Genomic DNA, 9,476 nt, shown 5'->3' with positions numbered 1-9,476 from the left:
ACCCACATTTATCCTTCTCTAATTTCCTTTAGGTAAGTGGTCAGATAATGGAGCATGATGGACACCACTACTGTGGTCATCGCCATAGTAAATGAGTTACTGCTCCTATTTTTGTTTGCAGCCTTGTGGATTATTTATTAATATTTTTGCAGGAGCTTTTAGCCTCTTTTGCCTCAGACCCTACACAGTAAATAAGCTTTAATTTAACAGTCCTGTGCTGGTTAGGAAATTTAACAAACTGATAACTAACTGCAGCTACTCCATAAATACCACTGCCTCTGATGTGAAAGGCAATAATCCTCAAGAGGACCAGAAGAGAGCCTGTTGCATGCAACAAGTCCTTGCAGCAGGAAGGGAAAGTATGGCAGAGCTTTAGGTAAGTGGGATATAATTAGCCATGTTGGAATTTGACCAGGATATCAGGGTTAACACCACTGCTCCTGTGAGAAGTGCCTTGGGAGTTCCTCAGCAGCAGGCAGCCAGGACCTCTTGTTTTCATCACATTCCAGGCACTACATGACAGCTACCCAAATACACTTTGCCTTAATGAAACAGAAATGCATATATGATACCTACAGCTTGGAACCAAGGTATGGACTGCATCCCAGAATGGATTAATTCAGATTTGTGAATTATTCAGAGTGAAAAAGGACTTCTGTATTTTGGTTCTGGACCTTATCTATTGTGAAATAGTAATGACAAAATCAGTCACAGGTGAAACTGTGGAGCCCACAGGCTTCTTGAACAGCGCAATGTGCTTGTGGTTGACTGATAAGTCTAGAGGTGGGCATTTCTTTCATTGGGCTTTCGTGCATTGCCTGCAAAATCTGCTTGGAAAGAGCTGTGGTCATGGGCATTACACAGTGCTCCAGGCTGTGCCTGGAGATTGATGTGCAGGCAGAAGTCCCAATACTTACAGCATCCCAAAAGACTCACCCAGCTGCTTCCTCTGTGTGTGCTTTTCAACTGCTTATGTTTCTATCTTAAATGAGCTGCTCTAGCTCTTGCACTATGAGCTAGTTGTCTTCCTGAGGCCTTTTCTAGCCCCAGGTTTTTATTACTTTCCTGTGACTCATGCATACCATGGATTGATGCAGCTCTGCCCTGCCCAGGAAGATTGCAGGGACAAACAGCTGCTGGTGGTGGGAGGAATGAAGCTTCTTTAATTCCTACAGTAAATCTCTGCTTGCTACCAGCAACAATCACATATGGAAAAGCGGCCAAGAATTTTGCACTGATTAGTGTATGGACAGAGAGATTTGCTGTATGCCAATGTTTTCCATAACCCACAATTATTAAATTGTGTAAACTGTATTCACCTAGGTTCAAATCAGTACACTTGTCACCAGAAATTTCTAAACAATTCCATTTCTCCTCCACAGACAGGAGAGTGTGAACACTGCCAAAGTTTAGATCTTCTTATTTTATACATGTTTCCATATGTTGGGCATGTAAGAGAAACATATAATTTCTCTCTCAAATGTATTCCCTCCTGTGTAATGTGAATGTATTACATGTACTCATATTCCAAGGCAATAAGATTAGACAAATTACTGTACTCTAAAAAGTGACATTAAAAATTGCCTCTCCATCTTTATTAGCTTACTTTTTCTCAGTCAAATATGTTTGGCTTACAAGAAAAATGATGTTTTTCATTCTGACCTCAGGCTTCCCAAATTCAAACAGAGCTATGGGTCAATAGCTGAATGAGAAAAGGTTTGTCAGAATGATTCAGATCCTTTTTGACACCTTAGCATCTTCAAATTACTGCTTATGTCAGGCATTGGTTATGCCTGACAGTGAAAAGCTAGGAACAAGCACATGGTTCAGCTGATGATATGTGCATAGGAATTCAGATAATCTTGTGGTAGCTCTGTTCCACTCCATGTGGAATAAAAAAGGAACATAACTTTTTTTGTCATTGTAGCTAAAGCAGCAGAGTAAGACAAGAGTCAGCCAATATAATGAGTTAGAAGTGTTTTATATTAGCTTTACATTAGCTCAGTGAATTTGAATCTTTTCTCCATGTTTTGTGCCAACAAGTGTTGTGGAGACTATCTGTAGGCAATACATACCAGGGAAAGTGATTTTGCTACATGGTTATTAAAAAGCAATACTGCCACAATTGCTTGGCTAAAAGGGCTGTACAGAAGCTGTCTTTTTTCTGATGGCTGTGTGCAGCAGCAGAAGTCAGGGATTCCACATGGGCATTTGTGTCATTGCAAACCCAACAGGTCTCCCTCCAGCTGGCAGGAGACCAAGAGCAGCTTCCCAGGTCTGTCTAGGCCCTGAAGAGGGATGGGTGTTTGGTAGAAAACTGAAATTATCTCCTTTTCAGCTTTTTGGTAATTTTAATAAAGTGTTACTAGAGCTGAGCATGTAGGCTTTGACCTTTAAATTACCATTGACCACAAGATGAAAACCAAAAATAAGATATCTGTGAAGTGGTACATCCAAGACAATTCACAACAACCCACAGCTGCCTCTCCATTTAGAGACAGCCATCTCCTAATTGCTCGAGCTAGCTCCCTATTTCTGGGCACAGTGGGGTATGTGTGGTTGCTGCAGCCTTGCTGCAGGACTGAGGACCCTTCATGAAAAGTGCAGGTAGGGGACATCCTGTTCCATCCTCTATCTGTGGGGCACTGGGAACTGAAGATGTGACTACAGAGAGAGATGTTTGCTCTGAAGTTAGGAAAAGGAGCAATTAAGGAAAAGTACTGTTGTATCAAAGGAAACAAATAAGTTGCCAAAATGCAGCAGCTCCTGGTGGAGGAGATGGCCAGTTCCACACCACTGGCTCCGAGCTGCTTTACCCTGGGGATGGGCTGTTTGTGCTTCTTCAGGCTCAGTGGCTTCGAACAAGAGGCACAATTGCAGGGATTGCTGCTGTCAGGCTTTGCTGTGGCTGAAGGTGGAAGTCCAGGCTGATGGAGGACACCTGGTGGGTCAGAGCAGTGGAGCAGGGACGTGTGGCTGGGCCAGCCTGGCTGCCATCACTGCTGCTGGCAGGTGAGGTGTGCCACAGCTGCCCCTCCTCACACTGGCAAATTCAGCTGTCTCACAGGAAACCAGATGATGGAAAAGCTCTCCAACATGGCTGGAAATGGCTGGGTGGCAGCCCTTGAAGTAGGCCATAGAAATGCTGCTACATAGGGGCCACGTGTTCTATTCTGTTTCATAGCAACCAGCACATGGCTGGAACTCAATAAGCTTTAGATAACATGAATTGTTTTGTGCTTTCCATCAAGAGTCTTTCTCTATGCGTTAGTTCTTGCTCTTTCTATCTTCTGGGCATTGACAGAAAGCTGTAAACAGGAGGACCTGGGCTGAGCTGAGCACTGGGCAGGAAAACAGGAGCTCTCCAATGGTGGTCCATGCTCTCTGTTGTGGCCCAAGGCAGCTCCCTCAGCATGACATCATCAACTTCCCCTGCTGAAAGTGGGAATAATACTCACTTCCCCCTTCCCACATCAGTCTGTTTCCACAGTGCTGGGAAATTCTAAAATTGTTTCTTGAGCTTAATGACATTTTCCTCCTGGAAATCCCCCAGATGACAGTACATCAGCAAAAGAATATTGACATGGTCTGGGTATCCCCAGATGTGCTGTGACAGGAGGCTGTACTGTTAATCATACTGTCACAGCCCAGGTAACTGGCACAGCAAGAGCAAATGAACAAAATACACAGGATGGGGAATTCTTTGGTTATTGAGTAAATTGGAGAAACTCAGTCCACAGAACTGCTTTTCTTTTCAGGAGGAATATTGTGATGTGGAATTTTGTTCCATAATTGCTTTATGTAAAACATTTGTTGAAAATTAAAACAACTTAATTTGAAATCGGTCATAGGCAGTCTGGGCAAGTAAGTGAACTGTGTTTTAACAAAGTGTAATTACATCAACTCACAGATGGCACTCTGAATTTTGGAAAGCTCATTCTGCTTTAAGGTTTAGCACTTGGGATTAAAGACAGCACTGTATCACTTAAAAGATTTAAGAATTATACTCTAGGAAGTCATGCTGTAATAAGCTTTAGATCAACAGTTCATATAGCATCATGGGACTCTCAGACCCCCAAGAGAAAGACTTCTAATATACTGTAACCTACAACTTTCCCCTTGAAATGTCTTAGTTCTGCAAAGCAATAAACCAGTCTGGACTAAGTTACTGAAGGTCTTTGAAGTACTGGAAGACCCATAAATAAGGTGAGTACTTTGGAAGGGGGGGGCTCATTTTGTGGTGTACATATACAACTATTTCATAGTCAAGTTGATTTGTAGCTGCCTGTATGTCAGTTTCCTGGGAGCAATAAATCTTCATTCAAGCAAAACTAAAATGTCACCAGTATTTATTTCACGCATTTTTTACCCCATCAGGAGAAGAAAAAGTCAGCATTCATGTAAACTTCTATGCCCAGCTTGCAGCTCTGTGCTAAAACTATGCTTCATAGTATGAAATTTTTATAAATCTAAAATGTAAACATTGGGTAACAGATGTATCATTGCATGGCCAAAAAAGAGTGGTAACTGTCACTGGAGAAATAAAACTGAGTTATTGTTTCCAGTTTCAAAAGAACAGCAACAAGTCTAAAAAACTATATGTGATCTTTGTCCTTTTTTCCCCCTCAGACACCTGCACTCATCTAATGTTTCACTGAGCCCTGAAAAATAAATGCATAGCTTCAGTCTCCTAATCCATGTGGCTCCAGAGACCACTGTTACATGAGAACTTAAACTGATGATGCTGAGCGTCCTAGGGGCAGCTTAATCTTTTTTAATTCAAATCAACTGAGTCCCATGTGGCGCTAGGATGATACTCTATATGCTGCAATCAGACTGACCTAGACTTCTTGTGCTCTAAATGATTAATGAAACTGCCTCCTAGTTTGTTTCTATGGTGATCCGAAACTTGACACGATGTAGGAATCTGCCATTCACGCTGAATGAAACGAGGAGGAGATAGCCCAGGAACAAAACTCCATCAGTTGTACAGAGAAGGCTCAATTTTAAGTCATTAGTCTCCTTGTACTTGGGTTGTTGACTCTTGAAAATAAGAGTGAGATAAAATATCCAAGTTAATATAGCTTTAATTGGGTAGTTTACTAGTAAATTGTTTCAGTATTAGAAAAATGAGTTACTCTGAATAGAGCTTTCTAAGTTTTCTTTTGATGGGCAAATGTGGGACAGTGCTAGAGCAATAGCTGCAGAGTTTGCAATTTCCTATAAAGAAGCTGATTCAACTGTGAAACCCCTGCAATGCCTTAAAATAGTATAAATAATACTCTAAATAAAAATAAAAACAAAACTTAGGCAAAAAAAAAAATCTATGTTCAGGTTTTATTGAGTTCATGAAGGAGACTTCTTGTATCCTGCATTTTGGTACTGTCATTTCAAATAAGAAGTGATTTAGTTCACTACAGTGCTTTGAGGCTTTCAAAACAAATAAATGACTTTAAATTTCATTTCCAGATGGAGCACACTACCAGATTTTAAAATATTTTAGGTAGTCCTGGAACCACTGATTAGTATCTTTAGTCACACTTAGGTCTACTAAGTGTGCTAAGGTAAAAAAAAAAAAACAACAACCTTGAAAAATAATCAGTAAATTAGTGCAGCTGCCACACCAGCCACAGCACCATGAAGCCCAGATCAAACCATCTGCTTGAATTTTTACTCAGAGAGGCAGGGTAGCAGCCCATGCTGGACTCCAAGAGGCTGTTGCCAAATTGTAGGCAGTGCTGGCATTGGATACTGAAGTTGACTTGTTGGTTGCTCTTCTGCTGTAGCTTGAGTGCATTTAGAGTAGGCCACCTTTGCTCCTTTCTACTCCCAACTAAACACATTTGAGATCTTGTTGAGACAAGCCTCAAAGACCATCTAACAATGTGCAAAAGCAAAGTTTTTCTGAAGCTAGTGAGTGCAGTGGAGCCCTACAAGCTCTGAGATAATTTGGGGTGTTCTTTCTCTCTCTGTCACTTATCACTGCCTTTATTGACTTCCGTCCAGACTCCCAAGCACTGAGCACACCACTGTTTTTGTCCTTTCACCAGATCCTGTCTCTCCACCAACACAGTGAGAGATGCTGCTGCTCTTTCCCCTTCCATGTCTGTTTAAAGGGAGCACTGTTGGCTTGTATTTGCCTCTGGCAAGGCTAGCCCAGCACTGATCTCACTGCATCTCTCAACAGCTTTTCAGGAGGGCACAGCACACCCAAATCATCTCATCGCTTCATCTGGAATCAATCACAGTAGGTCCACTGATGTCAAGAAAACTATGCTCATTTGCATCAGCACGTGACCTGGTCCTATCTCTTTGTGATCTTTAAATCAACAGTGTTCCCATTGGGATTCATGATCTCAGAGGAATCTAAACCCACTTTCTAATGTATTTAACCAGTGTCTGCCATTTTTCTTTCCTATCGTAAAAAACATTGTGGCTATTGACCCAGATTCATAACAACTCAAATTCTTTTGCTATGAATCTGAGGCATTTCTCTTAATATTGAACCCTGAATTCTGAGACTTAAAGGATCTAGACTTTAGCAGAGGGTCTAACTGATACTATATTTCTGAATACATTAGTTACCTTTGCAGATGCAAAATACTTAATGTCGAGAATTTTGAAAGTAATCTAAGTACTTAGTATTTTCAAATATGATTTCATAGACATTGCCCCTGTATTTCTTCAGCTGTTTTTGAGAATTCTTGTTTATGTAATTGCCACATGAAGGTATTATGGTGCATTGGTTTGCATTTTTAACAAGTTTTATTTCCTGGGATCAGACAATACTGTAAGTACTTCAGTTATCATTTTTAGAAGAAAGGGCAGAAACAGAAATTCTTTCGGATTCCACAGACAACAAAATCTACTATGCTGTACCCAGATTCCATTTTTAATACAATTCTTATTTGAGGGAAGAGTTTGAATTTGCTTAGAATATCTTGGATTAGTAATAATATAAGTACATGTCTCACTGGAGTTCTTAGAAAGATTATTGGAAAAAACCAGTAATTTTCATTGGGGAAAAAAAGTTTTTGTTTGTTTTTGCAAGAAACAGAGACAAAAAGATTCAAACATAACAAGAATATTTGATGGCTTTATAAGTCTCTTTGGAAGTGTGCGAGACCATGTTCCTGTGATGCCTGTTTGGGAGAAGCTTCCCTTCATGGATTTCTGCATACTGGGCCTTTGGGTTCTATTTATTTTGCTTTACTCTTACCAAAATAATTTATCAGACCAGTGGGAGAGGGACAGTGGCAGTCTTCTTATCAGGGCCCTCACCTGGGATGCAGGAGACTCAAGTTCAACTCACTGCTTCTAACCATATGGGCCAAATTCCTGCAATTTGCATCTGCAGAACAGCCCTTCTCAGATGAGGATTCAGTGACCATAATAATTACAGTCCCTGTCTCTTTTTGTATAAAACCAGCCAGGAAGGAGGTGAGAAGCTGAACAGCATTGTGATCAATTATTTTAGCTTGGGTCCCTTTTTGGAGGTAAGTCTGCATGACAAACCTTAGTGTCTGTCTGCCACTGCCATTCCAGGGAAGCAGCCTGTTTCCCGGGAGGGTGAACTAAGCACAGTCCTCATTTCTCTGTGTTTGTGTCCTTTCCAAGCAATTAAACCTGAGCCTCTAGAGCAAAAATTAAGAACTTGCTTACATGGGTGAGCAGCAGAATCGCCTTGCTGAGGATTCTGACAGCGCAGCCAGGTGAATTTGATGCCACCAGCCAGAAGCCACGCTGACAGAAATATTCATTCTCTGAACTGAAGGCCCAGGCTCATTTGGGAATAAAACAGTGCATTGATCAAGGTATCAGTGAGACTCTGCTTCTTACATGCGGTACATTTTTGGGATACAAAGGCTTTGCATCCTCTCAGGCAGGAGAATGCTCACTCTCCTGGCAAATGCTTCACAACACAGTGAGACCTACAAGCTCTCCTGGGAGACTTTAGCAACTTCAGGCCAGTGTTTGAAGAAAATTATGTCCTATGATCCTCATAGAAACAGAAAATACCTATTTCCAGTTCAAGGAGACAGTGCCAGAATGCAGACATGAAGAACAAAGTCCAAACAGGACTCTAATGGTAATGCCAGTGATCCCTTAAATCTTCATGACAGGAACCTGTCTTGTTACAATGGCTCCAGTAATATTTTCCCTGGGACAAGGATAATTTCCATCACTTGAACGCTTCTTTCTATATCTTCTGAAGACACTGTATGCAGAGGGGAAGGGAGGATTTTCATTTTCCAGAGACGTGACAAGTGTTGAGGTATCAGCTGGAAATCACTCACAGCTGGGTACACTAAAAATCCTGTAAATCTGCGGAACCAGTAATCACACATGAGTGCAGAAGCTGGCAGTCTGGTAAGGAGGGGGCATTGTATACCAATTGTATATATTTTTCTTGTACAGAACAGCTCCTGCCTGCTCCCATTGGCAGCTGAGGGAGAGGCAGTGCTAGCACACGGACTTACAGAGCAGCAGTGAGGATTTGTGGTGACTAATTATTTGAATATGAATCAACAATGCAACGCTGTGGCAAAACAAGGCAAATGCTTAGCATTGAGTCACATTAATAAGAATGTCACGCATAAAAGAAATGAGGTAATTATTCTGCTCTACTTCACTTGATAAGCCTCTGTTGGAACGCTGCATGCTGTTGTGAACACCGCATTAAGAAAGAAATGCATACTAATTGGAGAACTCAGATGAGAACAACAAAAATGAGAAATTATTCGGAAAATAACACTTGTGTGTATGACTGTTCATGAACACATGAAGTGCCATAAAAAAAAAGGAGCAATTATTCTTATTATCTTAATTCTATACTAATACACTCATTAAGTAGAGAAGAAATGTAAATGGGAAATGCCAGGGTCACAGGCTGAAACGCAACATAGAAACAATACTTTCAGAGCAAGAGATCAAAAAACCTCTTGGCATCACCATTTGTGGAAACAAATCAAACCAGCCTTCACAGTAGAACTGGCTGGAGGACAATTGATTTAATTCTCCAAATGTTTCTGAGGTTTCCAAATTGAGCTTCATGTCAAATCAGAAAATGTCTACATTCTCTGTAGAGGAAAATGCTATGAAAGTAGCACATTAAATAAAAGTTTCCTGTTTGACAAAATGTATTTTAAATGAAATTATTTTCTATTTCATGCTATAATGAAAAGTGAGATGGAAAGGAAAAAAACAAAGCAGTTATCCTAAAGGTAACAAAATGGAATATGTCACAATATACTCAATCATGAAAAGGAGATTTTAAAATAATTCAAAAGCATGATACCATAAAATAATTTCAACTTTCAGTAGAACATTACTTTTAAATTAAGTGTAAGATTGATTTTATTTTACCTTATCCTATTGTACCTTTTTTATTTTTAATATAATTACATTTAAAATTTTCTTATATATAACAATATATATTATATATGTATATATTTTTATAACTATATATTATGTAT

Source organism: Lonchura striata, chromosome 3 (assembly GCF_050655825.1).
Source record: "Lonchura striata isolate lonStrDom1 chromosome 3, ASM5065582v1, whole genome shotgun sequence".
Classification (NCBI taxonomy): domain Eukaryota; kingdom Metazoa; phylum Chordata; class Aves; order Passeriformes; family Estrildidae; genus Lonchura; species Lonchura striata.
This window is presented reverse-complemented; position numbering follows the sequence as displayed.